The following is a 22,077-nucleotide window of genomic DNA, read 5'->3' on the forward strand; positions in this document are numbered from 1 at the left end:
AAAAAAGGAATGAAAAATCCCTAGGATGCTGAAGTATAATCTATTTGGATAGAAGTTTATTATTTTCTTCTTTCTTTGTTCTTTCCCTTCCTTTCTTCCTTCCTACCTTCCTTCCATCCTTTTTCTTTCTTTCTTAAGACAGCTTCAGGTATCCAGACTGCCCTCAAGCTTGTTACATAAAAAAGTGTCTTTCAATTTCTGATCTTTCTGCCTCTGCCCTGCAAGTGCTGGAAATAGGTGAGTGGACCATGTCCAGTGTATACATGCTGGGAGCCAAATCAGGGTCTTGGAGGTGCACTCTACTGACTGAACTACATCCTCAGTCCTTTCATGGAAAGTTTGTGGAACATGGACCATTGTCTGCTGTTGGGCTGTGATTGACCTGTGATGATGTCACATATACAACACCACCCTCTCTGTGCTGTAGCTTCCTCACAGTCTTTTAACTCCTACTATTTACAGCACAGATGCTCTCTACTTTAGCAGATGCTGTTTCATTTATTCTCCACTTCCACTCGATGCCTTCTTAAAATCAACACATGAATGCAAACTGACTTTAATGTTTGTATTTCATCTATGCAATTACATATGAGGAAGATACTAAGTGATTATTTGAATTTCAAAATGAAAGCCGTAAAACTGCTACATTCTTAAAGGTGTGTGTCCTGTGCAGGTTGCAGAATGTTTTCCATCCTCTCTTACTTATCTAAAGATGCAAGCTTTTCCTGTATAATATTCTACTAACTTCTAATTTTTTCCCACAGGTGTAATCTTATATGCATTTAGGTAAACTTGTCATTGTTGTATAACAACATAATGAAATTTTAATGCATTTTAAATAAATCATTTTTTCTGTGAATTTGTTATTTTATTTTATTTTATTAAGAGATTTTCTATTCATTTTACATACCAACACAGATTCCCCTGTCCTCCCTCCTCCCGCTCTCCAGCCTTCCCCACAAATCAATCATTTGTAAGGGCATGTAAACAATGAAATGCAAACAATGACTATACAATAAGTTCTCTTAGGTGAATGGAGCATATTCTGTATGTTTTACTTGTTCATGACCTTGTCTCATAATGGGATATTATATCTATTCCATGTCTTGATATGTCTTATGAGTATTTTATTTGCCATAAAACCCAAATGATCTGGGACTGAACAGATTGCTCTATGGTCAAGCACACTTGTTGTACTCATACTCACCTTGCTTCTCATTTTGCTTTGCCAAAATTTTGTCTGCTTTAGGCTCACACGGGCTTTGTGCAGACTATCACAAAATCTGTGGCTTCATATGTGCACCTGTCCTGCTACATCCAGAAGATATCATTTCCTTGTAATCATCCACCACCTCCTGCTCCAACACTCTTTCTGCTTTTTCTTCCACAGTGATCCCTGAACCTTGGGAGGAGGGATCAGCTATGTGATGTAGATGTCCAATCAGGGCATTCCATTCTATAGCCTCTTATTCTATGTATATTGGATGATATAAGGCACAGTGTCAGCCATCTACAGTGATTAGTTTCTCTAAGGAGTATTGAGATTTCCATTAATCTATGTGTGTAACACTAATTCATTAGGAGTTGGATTCATACTGTGTCCATTTAGTAGACTACTAGTAGTAAATTCTCTCCTAGGACACGATATGCCTAGCCAGAGATAATTGACTCGATAATGGTGCCAGGTGTGGGTTTCATATTATGGAGCATTATCAGAGAATGGTTGGTTACTACCAAGATGTTTGTGCAACTACTACACCAATGGGCATGTCTTTCCAGGCCAGTTCCTATTGTAGCTCACCATGATCACAGCTGGCTGAGACAGGATTGCTTTTTCTCCTCTGGTAGCATGCATAGCACATTCCAGCAGTATGAAACCATCCACTAGGAATGAAGTTTCCAGGTCACTACTAGCTTACTTTGTCCATGCTCTATGTTGCACGTATGGGATATCTTCAACAGTAGGTGCTTACCACCAAATAACCAATAGCAGTTTAATGTTCCCTAGTGTTCAAAACATGTCGTCTATGGGACTACATTGTCCAACAGTTGTGGGTATTCTGGTTATTTTTTGTCAAATTGATGCAAACTAGAGATACCCAAGAAAAATAGCTCCAGTTGAGGAACTGTGCTCCTAAATTGTAATGTGAGCATGTCATGGAGTCATTTTCTTCATGCTTGATGTGTGAGGACCCGCCCATTTAGGGCAGTGCCGCCCTGGTTTGATGGTCCTGGGTTGCATTAGAAATCAAGCCAAGCAGGTCATGGACTGTGAGCCATTAATTGGTGTTCCTTCATTTTCTCTGCTTCAATTCCTTCCCTGACTTCCCTCAGTGATGGATTGTAATCTGGGAATGGTACCACATAAATTACTCTTTCTGCCCCAAGATGTTTTTGTCAGAGTTTTATCACAGCAGCAGAAAATAATTAATACAGAAATTGAGATTAGGAATACAGACAGATGCTTTGATGAACCTGACCATGCCTTTGTGGAGGATTGTGGGGGTATTTTGGAACTTTGGTCTAGAAAAGGCCATTGAGTGCTGAGTTGGTATTCCAATCCTTCTATTGGAAGTCTTGTCTGGTTACAAGAGATGGAATGTTCAGGTTCTATATTTATCCCCATTTTAGAGTCACCCCCTTAGATTCCTGTGAGTTTCCATTGTACTAGGTTTCTGACTCATCCCAGAGATGCTCTCCTCTGGATTCCATTTGTCTCTCTCAGTACTCTCTCCCTCCATCCTCCCCCAATATGCTCCATCCTGTTCCCTTCCCCAACCCCCCATCTAGACCCCTTCATCTATTCACTCTTGATGTCTGTTCTATTTCCCCTTCACAGTGAGATTCATACCCAAGATTGCCTTGATCGTTCCTTGTTACTTAGCTTTTCTGGGTTGGTGGAGTGTAGCATGGTTATCCTTTACTTTACAGCTAATATCCTCTTGTAAGTGAGTACATACCATGTTTGTCTTTCTGAGTCTTGGTTATGTCATTCAGGATGATCTTTTCTAATCCCATCCATTTGCCACCAAATTTCATGATGTCATTGTTTTTAACAGCTGAGAAATACACCATTGTGTAAATAAAAAAAATGGTTATTTAAAAGTTGTACTATTGTTTATATTATGATACTAAAATAAGATTTTAGAGATCAACAATAAAGGAAATCTTATGGCTAAATAAAGCTGTTTTTATGTGTCCAGTTGTTAAGGGGTCAATTGTGATGGTTAATTTTTGTCAACTTGACACAAACTAGAAATACCCAGGAAGATGGAACCTCAATCAAGGTATTTTATTTGTTATACTTGTTAGGAGGCATATTTGTAGACATTTTCTTCATTAACAGTTGACATCAGAGGGCCCAGCCTCACTGTGGGCATTCTCATCTCTGAGTAGGAGGTCCTGGGTTGTATAAAAAACATGATGATCAAGCCTGGGGGAGCAAGCCAGTCAGCAGGTGTCATGTATGTTTCCTGCTAATGTTCCAGCTTGAATTTCTGACTTGGCTTACTTCAGTGGTGGACTATGATCAGAAATGTAAACCAAATAAATCATTTACTCCCTAGGTTTAATCTGGTCATTATGTTTATTTATCTTACAGAAAGCCACCACTGCCAGGCTCTTTTTTTCCAGAGCTGAGGACTGAACCCAGGGCCTTGTGCTTGCTAGGCAAGCGCTCTACCACTGAGCTAAATCCTCAACCCCAGGTATTTTTATTTGATATCCCTAGTATCTAGTAGATTTATTCTTGTTGTAAGGTAACTCCATCTTAACTCCTTTTATGTATGTATAAGCTTCTAGAATGAAGAAAATTTTAAATTGATCTGTTTTTAAACATATGATTACCATAACCATCAGCACACAAAAATTGTAGAATGTAGTGGGTTTGCTATAAAATTTTAGTATATGGGTTTGCATAGATTTCCTCATATTTATTTGCCTTCCCTCTCTCTTCTTCTCTCCCTTCCCCTGTTCCTGACACCCGCCCCTTACACATTTATACTACTTTTTTTTTTTTTTTTGAGACAGGGTTTCTCTATGTAGCTTTGCACCTTTCCTGGAACTTACTTGGTAGCCCAGGCTGGCCCTCGAACTCACAGAGATCCGCCTGACTCTGCCTCCCAAGTACTGGGATTAAAGGCATGCACCACCACCGCCTGGCCATTTATACTACTTTTATTTTCAGATCATATTTACTTTCTTTTTCCTTCTTTTTTTGTTAGTTTTCACACATGAGAACACATATGTGTTGTATGTTTTTACATGTTTGCTTTATTTTGCTTAACATCGTGTCCTTCAATACCACCTGTTTTCCTACAGATTTTTTCATTTTTCCTTGTGGCTGAATATTCCTCTGCTGTTTTAAGATACAGTATTTTATTCATTGATCAGTTGACTGGTGGTACCTAGGCTCTGTCTACATCTTGGCAATAGCGAATGGTGCTGTCATAAACAAGAATATGCAGGTGTCTTTCTTATATGATGACCTCATGTCCCCTGGATAAATAAATGCCCATAAGTGGTATTAGCTGGGTCATTCGTCTTTCTGTTCTTTTCTTCTTCTTTCTCTCTTCCTTCCTTCCTTCTTTCCTTCCTCCCTCCATCCATCCCTCCCTCTGTCAGTCCATCTGTCCCTCCCTGTCTTTCTCTCTCTCTTTCTTTTGTTCCTTCTTTGTGTATTTCAGAAAATTCACACTGCTATTTTTGGTGACTATTTTAATGCACATTTCTACCAGTGTATAAAGATAGTATTACAATGAGAGGATTTCTGATTCTCAATGATTGTATTTTCAGCAATAGTAAATTTGAACAAAACTGGGAGAATACTTCCTGTGTCAGAAACAGCTTTAGACAAAGTGTTTGTGAGGGGTGGAGCCTGTTGAAAGAACTTAGCGCCTGTGTAGTTAGAGTCTCTGTTCTAGTGGAGATAAAAGGCCTTCAGAGTTCTCCCCAAGCTTCAATCTTGGAGAAATGGACAAGAGCATGAAAGCATCATTTTTAGTCCTGGCCCTTCACCTAGCCTGTGAGTCATGGTGGAGAAACCTCAGGTTATGGGATTAATGTGGAGTCCTCAGGGAACTGGGGCACCAGACAGAATTATAAATTTTAAAAGCATCAACACCCAGTACGTACCCGGGAACTTAAAGATACTTGTTATTTCTCTCCACAGGGGTGAGTGGTCAACAGCAGGACAGAAGTGACCAGCAGCAGCTGAGACAAAATCCCTAATCTCTGACAGTCTGGGAAGGAGGGACTTCAGTTCTGAACTGCACTTATGAGAACAGTGCATTTGACTACTTCCCATGGTACCCGGCAGTTCCCTGGTGAAGGCCCTGCATTACTGATAGCCATACGATCTGTGTCATATAAAAGGGAAGATGGAAGATTTACTGCCTTCTTCAGTGGAAGCATGAAACAGCTGTCCTTGCACATCACAGCCTCTCAGCCTGGAGACTCAGCCACCTACTTCTGTGCAGCAAGTGCACAGTGCTCTCCAGTCACCTGCAGCCCATACTCAAATCTGCAGCTGAGGCTCCAACAAAACCCTGCTGTGGGGCAGAGGCTGGCAGAGGTGCAGAGGGGTTTTCATTTGCAAGAGCAGGTGACAGGTGACACGGTGAATGTAAGGATTAGACTCATTCAGTCCAGAGACAGAGTTAGGTGATGTCATGGCTTGCTTTTCTCCAGTCTCCATTTGCTCCGCAGGCACCACTGAAGTTTTACATGTATTTGCTTAACTATCTTAGTTGAATTGTTTTTCTGAGTGGTTGTATAAATAGTTCTCTGTGTGGATGTATTGTACCAAGTGGAAATTATAACATCCCCATCTCCCTATGCTCTTGTCAACAGTGTTGTTAATGTGTGGTTATTATAGCACAATGTCAGTCACTTGGACCATGCCTTATGTGATAGAAATCACATAGAATAGTCTTTTACTTTACTATCCTCTGATGACAAGGAAAGTGGTGATTTACATGACCACGGACCACTTCTACTTCCTCTTGCCCTAGCCAGCAGGGTTTCAACGGGGCAGACCCACCTGTGGGAGCGAATGAAAGGGATGGTCAACACAAAGGAGGAGAGCAAGACAAGATTCTGATCAAGCTGCCAATTTTATTTTAATTCACAAAGCTTATATGGCATAGGAGGGGAGGGGGCAGGAAGTAGGGAAGGGGAAAAGGGGCATGCAGAACATGGAAGGGATGTAAGACATGTGAGGCAGATCATGCAACTGCGAGATGTTGGCTAAGGTCACTGGTCAGGGGCTGTTTATTCTGTTGCTAGGCTACCTGACCATGGGATGCTCTTTACATTAGGTTGTCATGGCACCTGACTGTGGGATGTTCTCTTATCTTTGGGGGCTTCCAGTTTCTGCTCTGAGAAGGGGCTTATGACTTGTTCTTTGGCCTAGCTAGTACTTTCCATGGTTCATGTTTGGTTCCTGACATCTTGGACCCTAACACCTCTTGTTTTGAATCTTCTACCCTCATCTACATTAAAGGAAACTGAAGTATGAAGCCAGAAGGCACTCACTATTATGCAGGTGTATTTACAATAGACAAGTGACATCAATGGGAATGAATAATTCAGTTTACTCATATAATGAAAGTACATAACTTTTACTAAAGAAATGATTTCATGTATGTACTTCATACATGAACAAAATAAAATTCTGAATGTAATTTTTTTTTAGCTAACAGAAGCAGCTGCAGTCTTCATGGCCACCGGCAGTGCACAGAATGGAAAAAGTATTTCTCACTGCACAACACTTTATTGGGTTTACCCACTTAATGCTACATACATACTAACAAGATTTCACTGAAAAATATTTAGTTAGTTTATAAATACAAATGTTTTTGTGCCACAGCTGATGGTCGTGTTAGCCCTAACTACCTAGGAGGTAAAGATAGGAGGAATGCTTGGGACTAGGATTGAAGTCTAGCCTGAGCAACCTAGTGAAACTCTGTCTTCATTAACCAAAACCAACAAAAACAATATGGAAGATATTTAACTTGTAAAGCCTGCAAGCTCACTTCTCATCCACAGTGAGTAGCTTTCAGTATGCACAAAGGAAAGTTAAGGAGGAAAATAAAGTCAGTTGGATCTTAGCAGTGGGAGATAAATTCCACAATACCAGTGGGTGAACACCCTAAAGACTTTCAAAGTGTTATACCTTTTTCAAGTTTAAACTTGAGCTAGAAATTGGGAACAGTATTTGTATCAGATTGGAATAGGTTTCACTGAATACAAATACCTAGCTTAGAAGCCAGAAAAAGAAAAAGGCATCCTTGAGAATGGGAGAATGGAGAACTTGAAAACTCTGGGTACCTCAAGACAGAACTATAGGGAATGAGAGGCTGGAAAATACTTAGAGATGTGAGAGACAGTGAAGACAGGTAATTTATAATAACATAATCATCACCACTTGGGTGTCTTCATGTGTGGTCAAGGCAGATCTCTGAGTTTGAGGCCAGCCTAGTCTACACAGCGAGTGGCAGAACAGCCAAGCTTAGGCAGTGAAGGAAACAATTGAAAACACAAAGCTGGTGAAGATGTAATTAATTCAACATGGGGACCATGTTCCAGTCCCAGTAAGCAGCAGAACTTGGCAACTTTGGCCACATGGGTTCAGGTTTTAGAATCAAGAATATAAGAAAGCTTTGTGTAATCTCACTCTGCAACTAAGGAAAGCCACTGAAGCCAGGCATGTGTCAGGGGTATACCTGAAGAGATATACAGAAAGGCAGTTGCATGAAGCTGTGAAGATGAGGTCTGTATTGTTTGAGTTCCCCAGGATGTTAGAGGTGTCAGAGTCTTGGAATACCTGCCAAGGAAAGCTGCTAACAGATAATGGAGCCAGTCCAAGAGAAAATAGTGTGTTGCAGTCAACAAAGCTGAAATGAGTTGGAGATCTGAAGAGAATGTTGACATCAGATAGAGAAATGCAGATTTTGGACTTTGCCCAGCTGGTATTTAGTCTTGCTTTGGTCCAGCTTTTCCTTACTGTTCTCCCTTTCCTCCCCTTTGGAATAGTAATGTGTGGCAGGAATCTTAAAAGGTACTTGTTAATGAAATCAAACCTGAGGCCAGTTATTGGGGTGAATGCTGGAAGATCAGAGAAGCAGAACAAGCCACAGCTATCTCACCTTGCTATTTCCTCAGGTAATCCTGTTTCCTCAGGCTGGAAGCTTCTGAGTCCTCCTCCACATGAATCTCAGCTGAACTGTGTTGCTCCAAAGCTTAACTAACTACATGCTTTTCCTCCTTAGTTCCTGGTCCTCACGCCTGATATACTTTTCTCTTTCTGCCCCTACTCCCTAGGATTAAAGGCGTGGGTCACCATGCTTAGCTGTTTCTACAGTGGCCTTGAACTCAGAGATCCAGCTAGCTCTGGGATTAAAGGTTGTGCCACCACTGCCCAACTTCTGCTATAGCTTACTCTTCCCATTTTCTAGCCACCATTTTTGGCTTTGTTCTAGTGGCTGTCTGTTCTCTGACCCCAGATATGTTTATTTCAGGGAGCACACAATATTTTGGGGAACACAATACCCACCACAGTAATGTATATTCTATGCTGTTGAATGTTAGAAGTTGTGAATCAACCCCCAAGATAATGGAATTACTCCATGAAGTCTATTGCATGAGCAAAGGAATTTATTTGGGGGTTAACTCATAACCACTGGACATTTATTTTAGGGTCCAAGAAAGTTGACCTATGTCCCGAGCTGATTTGTCTGGTCCAAGATCTCAGCATCCAAAAGCACGAGGTATAAAATAAGAGAGTGCATTCATGCATCCCAGGTCTTAAGGGACCATCTGAAGCTTCATCCCAGGGGCACATTTCTTAAGGTCATAGGCAGGGATAACAGCTACCTGCTACTTCACTTGGTGTGGTACTTCAGGGCATGGCTCAAACAGCCACCCACTACAGTGTACTTTTATACATGAATATAACGAAGATGGCAATGATTCAAAGAAGGTTGTTTGAGTGAAAAAAAAAGATCAGAAAAACATGTAAATAATAAGTGCCAGTAAGCACATACTAAATATTAACAAAGAAGCCATGTCCCAGAACTTTTTCAGGACAGGCCAACTTCAACAACATTGCCTGGCACATACTATTGATTATATCTGGAAAAGCACAAAAGCAAAGCAGAAGGCCATATCCAGATTCAGGGTACACTGACCAGATTGATTTCTACAGGTATATTCTAACATCCAACAAGAATAAACATGTCTTATAAATTGATGTAAATGTTTGGGATATGTAGTCAGAAGGTTTCTCCAGTCCCTCTGGGCCCCTTGCAGACTCACAGTCACTTATAAAATAATCAGTCAGAGGCTTAGTATTATTTATAACTGTTCGACCATTAACTCAGGCTTATTACTGACTAGCTCTTACACTTAAATTAGCCCTTGATTCTTATCTATGATTAGCCACCTGGCTTGGTACCTTTTCTCAGTTCTGCCTTGTCATCTTCCTTCCTCTGTGTCTCACTGGCAGCTCCTGACTCAGCACTTCCTCTTCCTGTCTCTCTCCTGGATTCCTGCCTGGCTATAACCTGACTCGACATAGGCCAGAGCAGTTTCTTTATTAACCAATCATAACAACACATATTCACAGGGTACAGAAAGACATCTCACAGCAGGTATAGGAGGTACAAAATCATATCCAAGATTAATCCCTGTAACACAGTGTACTTAAGGTAAAAGGGTCTCTGTCTTGCTTCCTGGAGCTCCTTTTATAGTTCTCTAAGACATAGTTCACCACACATCATTCTTTTTACCATTATAGTGGTTTGGAAGAAAATGTCCCCCAAAGGGAGTGGCACTATTAGGCAGTTTGGCTTTGTGGGAGGAAGTGTATCACTGTGTGGGTGGCTTTGAGCTCTCTGTCGTTCAAGATAACTCTCTGTGTCATGGACCATTTTCTTGTTGGATTGCTGATCGTGATGCAGCTAGTACCATGTATGCCTACTAATGTGAGATATCCACTGGAGTCTGCTAAAGGAGTATTATGGAATTTAGTAGGATGTAAACTGAGGAAATATACTCACAAATATAGAACCGAGTAGATTAGCTGAAGTCATGCTCTTTCCAGACCTGGAGTGAATCCACCTCGCAGTTCTATCATACCAGGAGGAAAGAAGCAGGGAGAAGAGACCTCATGACCCCTCTCCTTTTCCTTTTAAGAAATCACATACAATGGCAAGAAGCATGGCCTTCTTTGAACCTCATAGCCCAAGGTTATGGGCAGAGCAAATACCACTACAGCCCACACATTGTACTGCTCCCCACAATGATGATAATGGAATGAACCTTTAAAATTTTAAGTGAGCCACACCAAATAAAGGTTTCCTTATAAGAGTTGCGGTGGTCATGGTATAACTTCACAGCAGCAGACCAGGGTAAAAGATCCAACCCTGCCAGTATACTTAATCCTCATTTTCCTTGATCTCTTTTGTATGATTCCTAAAATAGTAGGCTTTATTTTTTAAAGATTTGAGTTTTATTTACAAATGCATGTGCACATCCATGTGAGTCTACACAAACTTGTATGTACACAAGGACAGAAGATGGTGTCCAATCACTCAAAGCTGGAGCTGCAAATTTTGCTGGGAACTCAGTTCATTAAAACAGGTTCTGAACTTCCATCTTTATGTTTAGCAGCAAGTGCCTTTCACTGCTGAGCCACTTCCCCACCAACCTTAAGATTTATCTTCACTAGGAAGTATTGATTGCTAATTAAATCTCAAGGAAACACAAGGCAGCATTTAGCATGAGACTAACTGTCCAGCACAGTACTCAAACCAAATGTGCTCCAAAGCCCCATCTCAGAGGCTGTGGCCATGCAGCATGGATATCGTCCACCTGCTCCATGGAGAACTAGAGCAGGAGCACAACCCGGCCATCCTGAGCTCCCCAGGCTGCTGTGGCTCCCATGGTGTCCTGCTCATCCACAGAGACAGCAGTCCAGGGCATGTGCTGCCTATCAGCACTCAGCAGTGAGGTGGGCAGAGGATTATACCTCAGATACCCCAAGCTTGTCCCCAATGTACATGTTGATCGGTTATTTAAACTCAGAGACCTTGTTTGTACTTTTTTTTCTGATTGGCTATTGGTTCATTTCATCCATTGGGATAATGAGAGCAAATGAATAATTAAAAGCTAAAGACTAGGCTTTTTGGAGCCAACTACCTATGAAGGAAAACCTCACACAGCCCTGAGGCAGAGAGAGGGGCTTGGACCTGCCTCTACTAAATCTACCTCCCCATGGGAGGCCTTACCTTCTTGAAGGAGGGAATGGGGAATGGGTTGGGAGGGGGAAGTTGGAGGGGCAAGAGGGAAGAGGGGGATCTTTGATTGGTATGTAAAATGAATAAAAAATTTTCTTAATAATAAAAGAGCTACAGACAAAATGATGATAAAGTATTACCCAAAATCTAAACACCAATTTATGTGGCATTAACATGATCCTAAGTTCTTTCAAGTTATATAAATCATGTACACATAATAGGCTGGATGCACAGAGAAATATGGCAAGATTTTCATGAGATCACTTTGTACATTAAAAAAAATGCCCAGAATTTAACAAGTGAGACTGAATAATTCAGGGACAATGGTATAGAAGCTTCTAGGTCATGTAATAAGCAGAGTTCTCTTTTTTTTTTGGAGAGAATAGGACAAATCTGAATAAAACTTGTTATTAGACTTTTTCAAGGTAATCAGGTTTTGTAAAAGTGAGTTTTCAAATTAGTATGATCTCTGTCTGTCTGTCTGTCTGTCTCTCGCTCTCTCTCTCTCTCTCTCTCTCTGTGTGTGTGTGTGTGTGTGTGTGTGTGTGTGTGTTTGTGAAATCCAGTGGTTAACATTCCTCTATTGCTCTTCACATTTATTCAGTCATGCACTTCTTTGCATTTATTTATTTATTTATCTGTTTATTTATTTATTTATTTGTTTGTTTATTTAATTATTCATTTATGTGGTAGAGATTCTCACTGAAACTGAAGCTCACCAATTGCACTTCACTGTCTTACTAGTGAGACCCCAGGATTCCATTGTCTCTGTTTCCCAGAGCTCTGACTGTAGGTGCACCCACAATAACTGGATTCTTAAGTGGCTGCTGGAGATCAACCCAGCAGGCAAATGACACACTCAACCTCTCTTTAGTTTGTACAGACTATGAATTTATGCATGTTACAGTTTCACAGAACATAAACAGGTATCTTCTAGCATTCTGATGCACTGCCCTTTACCATGTGATTTAAAAGTAGCTCTGACAATTGCTGAATTTATATGGACCCTAGCAGTAAAGGAGAAAGATTATTTCAGATTCCAGTGGTTCACAGGGAAATTCAAAGACCTGTGAGGACTTTTTTTTTTTTTAAGTAAGCTTTATTAGGTAATCGATATAGAGAAGTAAGCATAAGACAATGGTCTGGAAGTGCGTTGAAGACTACATTTTGCTCATGATGAATCTGACTTTGGGTCAACCAAATTATTCCTCTAAATAACAACCATAAGTTCAAAGCAGCTTTATGCTCAGCAGAGATGGGTTTTTCCATTCTCCCTTTTTAGTGCTGCCTCTTTTAACTACCAAGAAAGACAGGAAACAAGTAAAAGGCTATGGTGAGCTACACTGTTCCTCTTTGTACAAGGAACTTGTGGCCTATGATCATATAAAACCCCATTTCCTGCTTGAGGCAATGTAGAAAACACAGTCAGTACACGTGCAGTGTCAGGCACTCAGACACTTAGCACTGATCTAAGGCCGAGGAGACAACTCACAGAGAAGGACCTGTGCCACATGCGTCTCCACAGCCTGCTCTCTGTGTTGGTGGCCTTGGCCTTCTCTGGTATGGATGTCTCACGTATAGCTAAGTATACACAGGAAGCTTTGCCCTAGGCATGTAGCAGTTCACATGGACATGAGGGGGAACATGGATTAGAGAGAAGCAAGCAGAATATGTCTTCAGTTAGGTTTGTTTTGTGTCTCAAGGTACCAAATACCAACAGTGTTCTGTTCACGCTATCACAGAATGAGCTTTTTTCTTTCTTTTGATTTTTCTGCAGGATCCAACTTGAGCCAGAAAGTGATTCAGGTCCAGTCAACTACAAGCACACGGGAAGGGGAAACAGTCACCCTGGACTGTTCATATGAGACAAGTTGGAACTTTTATCATCTTTTGTGGTACAAGCAGCTTCTTAGTGGAGAGATGATTTTTCTTATTGGCCAAATTTCTTCTTTTACACAGACTGAGAAGAGCAGCCGCTACTCTGTCGTCTTTCGGAAATCAGCCAAGTCCATCAGCCTTGTCATTTCATCCTCACAGCTAGAAGATTCAGTGAGGTATTTCTGTGTGCTCTGGGAACACACTCACAGTGTTTGAAATGATAGTATAAGCTCAACAAAAACTGGAGCTCCTTAAGCACAACCTCTCTCAGGGCGCCCTGATGAGAAGCACACCTGCACATCCCAGACAAGAAATTCCCAACCATGGCTCGTTCATCTGTGGTCTGCATCAGAAGTGTGTTTCTGAGTAAAACCTCATATTATGAAATTTAGAAACAGTCTTGGTGAATGCCTTTCTTTTAATTCTTTGTCTTGAAAGTATTCAGCTAAAAATAGACCACAGAGAGCATGTCTAGTATTCTCTGTTATTGGGAATCTTACATCACAATAATCTAAAGTATTAGTTTTTCTTTAAGTTGATAACAACCCAGAGCTCAGACTAGGCATCTGGAAGAGCAAAGAACATTATTTTCTTGTGAAACTGAGAGAAGTAGAGCCATTATGAGTGAAGTTGTCAGAGACACATTTCATCCCATGAAACTGCTGGTTCTGGAGAGTCCCTACAAATCACTGTCTTTGCATCTGGTACTGAGCCTGAGATATGGAAGGACAGCTAGACCAAAACATGGAAGGACGGCAGCATGAGGGCAGCACCTGAATGGTAAATTGCATTGGAACCTCATTGGAATCGTATGTGCCTGGGCCTGAATCAACAGAGGTACATAAAAAATATAACCATATACAATATATCCCACCTGTGTCTCCACTCTTCTGCAGTTGCATTTTCCATGTCCAACATCCAAACAGAACAACATGGGGAATGGAATTCTCTGAAATATGTTTCCAGATATGTTTTCAAAGAATTATTTATTTATTTTATATTGTGTGTATAACTCTTTTTCCTCCATGTTTGTATGTGTACTGTGTGAATGTTTAGTGCTCATGGAGGTTAGAGGAAGTCCTTTGGAAGAGCCACAAGAGCTACAAATAGCTACCATAGGGTTTTTGGGTTAGTTGTGGAATTAGATGTTGGGTTTCTGAGATAAGAGAAAATAGCAGCAAGGTAAAACCACAATAGGTCATTCAAAAGAAAGAGATAAAGCAAAGGAAAACATCTGAGATCTTACTTTCCCCACAAAGAACCAGTCAAGCAAACGAGCTATAAGAAGCTGCTCCTGCCAGTTACCACCACCTGTAGCCAGCATTGAAGTGTCTGCCTTCAAGGTCTCTCTGAAAGCCACAGATAGAAAATCCAGCTGTCCTAATGCATTTTCTATGATCTCTGCTTCAGTTCCTGGCTCTGGATTCCTGCCCTGAATTCTGACTTGGTTCCCTCAATGATGGACAGTGAAGTAGAAGTATGATCTGAAACATTCTTTTTCTAATTCAGACTGGTTTTGATCTGTGTTTTATCACAGGAAACCAAAACCAAAATAGAACAGGACCTCACATCACAGAAAAGTGGTCTTTCATCACAGAAATCCTCTTCTAGAAGGACCAACTGGTAACTTGTTTGGATTCATGACACTAGGAGCCTTTCCCTTCTGTAGAGACTGATATAAAAACAACCCAAGCAGAATGAGAAAGAACATTATCCTGAAGATGATGGATCAATGACTGTGTGCTGGATGCCTTTTATTTCATGATGCTGGGTATTTTAATGTTTTAAATATATTATTATTATTGCACACTTTTATACACACATATTTGCTTTGATTGTATTCCCTAATTATCCTCTCTGACTATCTTCCCTCACCACTCAAACTTCCTTCCAAAGAGTCTCATTTTTAACTTATATTTATATCTTTTTCTTGTGGCCCACTGTACCTTAGTAAGGTGTCTTCCATGAGCATGGACCTGGGCAGTGGAGTTACTTGAATAAAGACAACTGGTCATCAGTATTACACCACTGAGGAATATGACTGCCCCTCCTCAAGCAAGCACCAACAGACAACAGAATGTAGCTCCTCAGATTGGGTTGAACCCCTGGTCAATAACAATGTTGAAAGATCCAATCTTGTGCTGGTAGACACTGCTTTTGTGAGTTCATAGTGTCTTATTCATGTCTTTTCCAGAAGATTGTATTTATGTTTATAATTTGTTAATTTGCTGTCTTATAATTTAATCTTGCTGTCAAAGCTTAATGACTCAAGTCTTACAACAATATCTCTGCTGTCCAAAACTGTGACTCACATGCTTCCTTTCTCATGTTAATTTTAGGCCTCCTTTCGTTTTTTACTTTCCGTATTCATTTTATGATTTAAATGTTAACTCAAAAGAAGTACATTTTCGCCCAAACACTGTCTTTGAACTCTATTGGGGATTTGGAAAGTTGCCTCATGAGTTTTCTACTGTAAGTCAGTACTAGGACATCTGCTGAGTCTTTATGTCTGGTAATTCAGGCACCTTCATTGTTAAATACAAATAGGTAATAAATCTAAGTAAAGACAAATCACCAGGAGAAATCACTTGAGACAAACAGAAGGAGAAAACAGAAGAAAGTTAGAAGACACATCCATCAGATGACAAAGCACAGTGAATAAACACAGACTATACGAGACAACTTCCCATTATGGATATCCACCTAACCTCACAACTCAGTAGTGGACACTAAAGAGAATGAGACAGCTAAAATAGAAGACAAAGGCTTTGTTTTCTCCTTTGAAAGAGTATAATTGACCATCTATGGAGTCAAGTAAGAATAAGAACAATGTAGGAGATAAACTCAGGGAGTAGTTAAGGAAGTTATCAAAGTAAACAAAATAATCATGAACTTATATATATTTTTTTTAATGGAGGAAATCTTCAACAAGAAAATTGAGACTCTGAAAATGAACCAATCATAGTTGTTACAAACGGAGGAATCAATCAATCAAACAGAAAACTTCAGAAAGCACCATTAACTGGCATTCAGGCAGAAGGATGAGTTGTGTAGATGAAAGACAATGTTGAGACAGCAATATGATCATAAACTATATAGAAAAATAATGAACATATCCCATACTTTCAAGAACTGTGGGACACATACGTAACACCAAACATAAGGATCCATAGGGCAGAAGAAGGAGCTGAGAAAGTTTGAAAACATAGACAGTTTATTCAATCAAAGGATAACAGAAGATCCATCAAAATGAGTGAAAGAAATGGAGATCCAAACTAAAGAGCATTTTTCCTAAACAGACACAACCAAAGAAGAACTTCTCCTTGACAAGTAAGGAAATGATTAAAAAGTATAAGGAAAACCTGTCTTTGCATGCCTTTAATATCAGCACTCCAGAGAAAGAATCAGGTGGATCTCTGAGTTTGAGACCAGCCTGGTCTACAGATTGAATTCCAGGAGAGCCAGTACTATACAGAAATCCCTGTCTTAAAAAATCAAACCAAACCAACCAAAAAAAAAAAAAAAAAACCAAATACAAAATCAAACAAACAAAAACCAACAACCCAACAACAAACAAACACAGTGGTAGTGCTTGCCTTAGTGCCCTCACTTTGGAGGCAGAGACCAGGTGATCCCTGAATTTTGGCTAGTCAGGTCTACTGAGTGAGTTCAGGATACCAGGGTACACAGAGAAACCCTGTCTCAAAAACAAACAAACAAACAAAAACCTCAAAAGAATATCATGGGGGAAAAAAAAACCCACCAATCCACATTCAAAGGAGTAATATCAGAAAAGTCTAGGTCACTCTAAATACTCCGAAAAATGCAATGATGTTTCTTTTCAGTTTTTAGAGACAGGGTTTCTCTGTGTAGCTTTGGAGCCTGTCCTTGAACTCACTCTGTAGCCCAGGATGGCCTTGAACTCACAGAGATCTGCCTACCTCCACCTCCTAAGTGCTGGGATTAAAGGCATGTGCCATAACCACCCAGTCCCATGATATCTTTTAAGACCTGAAATTAAATAGCTATCAACCAACATTGCTATACTTGGCAATTGACCTCTTCAATTTAATAGAGAAATAAAAATGTTTTGACAAAAAAATCAAAACAATTCATAACAACCCAGACAACACTGTAGAAAATACTTAGAGCAGCACTATAAATATAAGAACAAAGGTAGTCTCATCCATAAGAACAAAAAAAAAATAATGCATTTCATAAGAGGAAGTAATAAAAGGAGGAGAACCAGAAAGGAATCAATCATGTCCAACTCCAACACAGACAAGCAACAAACTCCTAATATGAACTGGGAATGAAAGAACAGCAATGAGCCACACAATAAAGTATCAACAAACAAAATCATGACAACAAGTCACTATCAACAATCAAGTTAAAAGTACATGATTCTTATTATATTAAGGTATCTTGTTCTAGTTAATCCACTCTAAATATTTGAAGATGAAGAACTACATCAGCAGCAGAAGGTTATATGCATAAGACAATCATATAGAAAGTAGAGACATTTACTGATTAAACCTCCGCACAGATCCTTTATAACAAGCATTGCTTTAGAGTGATTGTGTTTAGGTTTCAATTAGGTCTGTCTTTTATATGCTGCTGGAGGGTACAATTAAGAAGTGTATACTTGCTGGAACTTTCTCACTGTATAAAAGAACAGATGCTAGTGATGCTTTGACATTAATCCCAGAAATCACTTGGAACTGTGGGTGTCACCAATGCAACATGAGCAGAGGTGACGCATGACAAATATGAATAATATGTTCAAATGCATGATGTTCAGGCACTGGGTTTGAATGATGTTGATATATTACATAAATTATAAATAATACAAAAAATGTAAATGGTTTCAACTCAGCAATTAAAAGCCATAGGCTAGCTAGCAAGAAAATACCATTTGTGTCTCCATCAAAGACCTCTCATAAACAAGAACATCCAAAACATAGGATGGGAATTAGCAGGCCAAGTAAGTGAAACCTGTAGACTTGGCACAGCAAGTCTCATCTGAAAAGTGGACTTCATACCAAAGCACATCCAAGAGGTGAAGAAAGCCACTACATAGCCATAGACGGTAAGCATTTGGCATATGGCTGCAAGGAGCTTTGAAGCTGTAGTTCAACAAAATAAACATTAAGTGACATAAATTCTCACATAGGTCTGCAGTGCTATGATATGAGACCTCAGTATCTCACAATGACTTTAGCAAGCCCTCCCAAACTAAAACCTAACAAAGAAACTTCAGAGCTAAGGGATTCTATAAGGCTACCACACTTATTTTGGCAGGAGAATCCATCCCAGGAATGAAAGGTAAGGCGATAGACACTTAGAGAACTCACTAAATGCAAACAATGAAATCTTCTTAACACATATAAAATTCAAATTCTCTACTTTGAGCCTTTGCCTTGCCAGCCCATAGTGTTGTCCCATCAACTCCTAGCATGGTGATGTTCTGCACATCCTATAAGTCTTGACTCAAATGCAACTGCCTGTGAAGACCTTCCTTTTTCCTCCTTGAAAATCAGGCTCTAGCCTACTCCAAATGTGGAAAAGGGAAGTATGTATTTTCAAAATTTTTATTTATAATTTAAATCCTCTTATCAGTCTTAAAAATAGTACTGAATATAATGAACTTCTAGAGGAGTAAGAGTCATATTTGTGGATGGGAAATCATAAGCAGCTCCCTGAGATGGACGTTTCTAGTTCCTAGAAGACACGTGAATGGAAGTTAAGAGTATTGCTATCTTAATAGGACCAACAGAAGAAAGAGGAGGACCCAGACAGCTACCAAAGACTCAGCTCAGAATCACTTTAGTGAACTCCCAGCTGTAGAATATACCTCTTCCCTAAAGTATAAAAGTTTACTTCCTCCTCCTCCTCTGAGGCTCATCTTCTGTCTTTCCCTCACATCCAGTCCTTTATCTGATCCTGGGAATATACTCTGTAAAACTCAAGATGACCACCAGCATCACTGCTACATCTGCTGGCCTTGTCCCCTCCTACTGGCTCCTTGGATCTTTCTCCCTTTGATGCCCCTTCTGGTTTCATGCCATATTTATTCTGTTACTCTATAATTTTCTGTTTCTTTTCCTTTTTCTGCGCTCTGCTAGGCTCCCTTTTCTTCTTTCTCATGTCACTTTCTATTTCTGTGACCAGTGGCATTCCTCCTCATATCTATGTTTATATAAACATTAAAATCTAGGGCTTGAAAATGAGAAAAATATGCAATATGTTTTTCAAACTCAAAAAGGAAATAGTTTTTACTGAACCTCTGCCACCAGAGATCTGAAGAGTTGTGATAATTGAGCTGAGCTCCTGGCTGCCCTCTAATGCTTGTGAGTGAAATTGTGAGAACATGTAGTGGTGGCAGCAGCTATCTTTTCTCATCAGAATTTACACCTTTGTGATAATCATGGCAGGAGGATTCAGAAGAAGGTTGTGGTGTTTGATCCACTGCTGTCAGATGTGACTGTGATTTATGTAGGAGTACCAAATATGATTCCTGGGTGTTCTGGGTTGGAGAGCAGAAACTGCTAAAGAAATGGAGTTCAGCCATGTTGCCCAAGGTATGGTGTTCTTCTTTACTAAGTGTATTTGTATTTATATGCTGCCCCTTTTTTTACTCCAGATATATCCTGGGATGTAAGAACTGATGGAGAAGAAGCCAGCGTAGGAAATATGGCACAGTGAGCTCTTGTCATCTTCCATTCTGTCTCTATACCTCCAGAATAATACAAGGTTTTCCAGGATAATACAAGGTTTTCTTGGATAACACAAAGTATTCCAATGGGCCCCAGGACATGTGATGGAGCACAGACACCTGGGAGAAGCTGGGAAAGCTGTCACTATGATGCACTGCCAAGTAGATCTCAGAAGACTCTATGATCTTTGTCTTGGGTACAGACACTGTAACTTCAGTGAGTGCCTGCTAGTCTTTAATTGAGGACATGGTAAGCAGACCCAGCAAGTATCTGAGATACTGGAGCTACTGTGCTGTGTGATTTCCATGTGTGTTCCTATTTAGTGTTTACTGGACATGCCAAAGTTCTTGAGGATTCCCTCCTTGAATGGCGTAGTGACATTCCAGAGGAAAAAAAAGACTTGGGCTTCTGGACCTGGCACTAATTAGTCGAGAGAAATTTGGAAGCACTTCAAAAAGATTGCATCAACTGTGATCAAATAGGATTCATTCTAATAAGCATGACTTGATACTGTTCACCCTGAGTAAAATTAAGCTCCAAATGATCAAGAGCCTCAGCATACACTTGTGTTAGAAGAGAAAGTAGGAAATTTGCTTCAACTTCAGGCACAATAAAATACAAGCCATAAACATGAAGACACAACACAGGACTCCATCAGACTAAAAAGGTCTGCATAGCAAAGCACACCATCATTTAAATGAAGAGGCAGCCTAGAGAATGGGAAACATCTTTACCAGGTATACATGACAGAAAATAGGTGTTATGAAGACTAAATACCAAGAAAAAAACTGATAAAAAATGGAAGATTTGAAATATGCAGAGAGTTTTCAAAGGAAGAAATACAAATTTGATAAAAAAAAATTTTTTTTTGGTTTTTTGAGACACGATTTCTCTGTTTATCTTTGGATCCTGTCCTGGAACTCATTCTGTAGTCCACACTGGCCTCAAACTCACAAAGATCCAGCTGTTTTCTGAGTGCTGGGATTAAAGATGTGCACCACCACCACCCAGTGAGAACATTTTTAAATGGTCAACATCCTTATCCATCAGGGAAAATGAATATTAAATAGTTATTCATATATACACTGAAAATTAAAATTATTCTGAGAGTTCATTTTATTCCAGTCAGAATGGCTGGAGAAAATGACAACAAACAATGATGGGTGTGGAGACAGGGGATACTTGCTCACTGTTGGTGGATGTGTAAACTAGTGTAGCCACTATGGTTCTAGTCTGTTAGGTTTCCATAAGATCCCTCGAATGGCCCATAATTTTAACTCTAACTCGCTATATTTTTTTCACCTGCCTCCCTTTCCCTCTCCCTCCTCATTTGAACATCCTGTTCCAGACTCCTTCCTCATCCATCCATAACAATCTATTCTATTCACCCTTTATGAAGATCCATCCCTGTCCCCTAGTCCCTTACTCTATACCTAATGTGTGGTTATACAGGCTGTAGCTTACTTATTTTTTGATGCAACAACTGTCATTCACATATAAATAAAAACTACCATATTTACCTTCTGGGTCTGAGTTATGTCACTTAGTGTGACTTTCTTTTAGCTCTCTCCATTTACCTGTGAATTTCATGATTTCTTTCCTGGTCCAATCCAACTGATACATTGCAATGAACCCCTGACCTAAGACACAAGAGAACACAGAAGAGATGGAGAAAGATTGTAAGAGACAAGACAAGAAGCCTGTGTCTCACACGTTTCCCATAACATTCTAAGGGAAATAAAAATAGCCCCATGAATACAAAAATAGGGGTTTCCAGAGCAAAAGTAATATCATGATAACACCAATTGTCATGGCAACATGGATGGGGAGAGTCCACATGGTTCTACTGTACATGAAGACTACAGGTTGTCAAGCTGATGACAGAATTGGAATAGTTTATAGTTTCCCTCAGAGACAAGCTTTCATATGGTTTACCAATCCTACTGTGTTATGCCTGAACACATGTTATATGGACAAAACAAATGGACTCAGTAGGCTACATATACATCAGATTGATCCAATTTTCTTTCTGTAAAACTTTATTTACTTATTGACACAGGCTACTAAGCATTGGCAGTCATCATTACATTTATCCATCATAAAGATATTTGCAGTAGATATCGCCAACAATCACATTAGGAATGAGGAAATCAAGCATGACAATTATGAAGCACTCCTTCCCAAAT

General features: G+C 39.9%; 1 pseudogene; it reads left to right on the forward strand.

The window, feature by feature from the left end:
• The first annotated feature begins 4,971 nt into the window (after window positions 1-4,971).
• LOC118575673 lies at window positions 4,972-13,351 on the forward strand (annotated as a pseudogene).
• Window positions 13,352-22,077: the final 8,726 nt, after the last annotated feature.

This window comes from Onychomys torridus, unplaced genomic scaffold (assembly GCF_903995425.1).
Source record: "Onychomys torridus unplaced genomic scaffold, mOncTor1.1, whole genome shotgun sequence".
NCBI classification, from domain to species: Eukaryota; Metazoa; Chordata; class Mammalia; order Rodentia; family Cricetidae; genus Onychomys; species Onychomys torridus.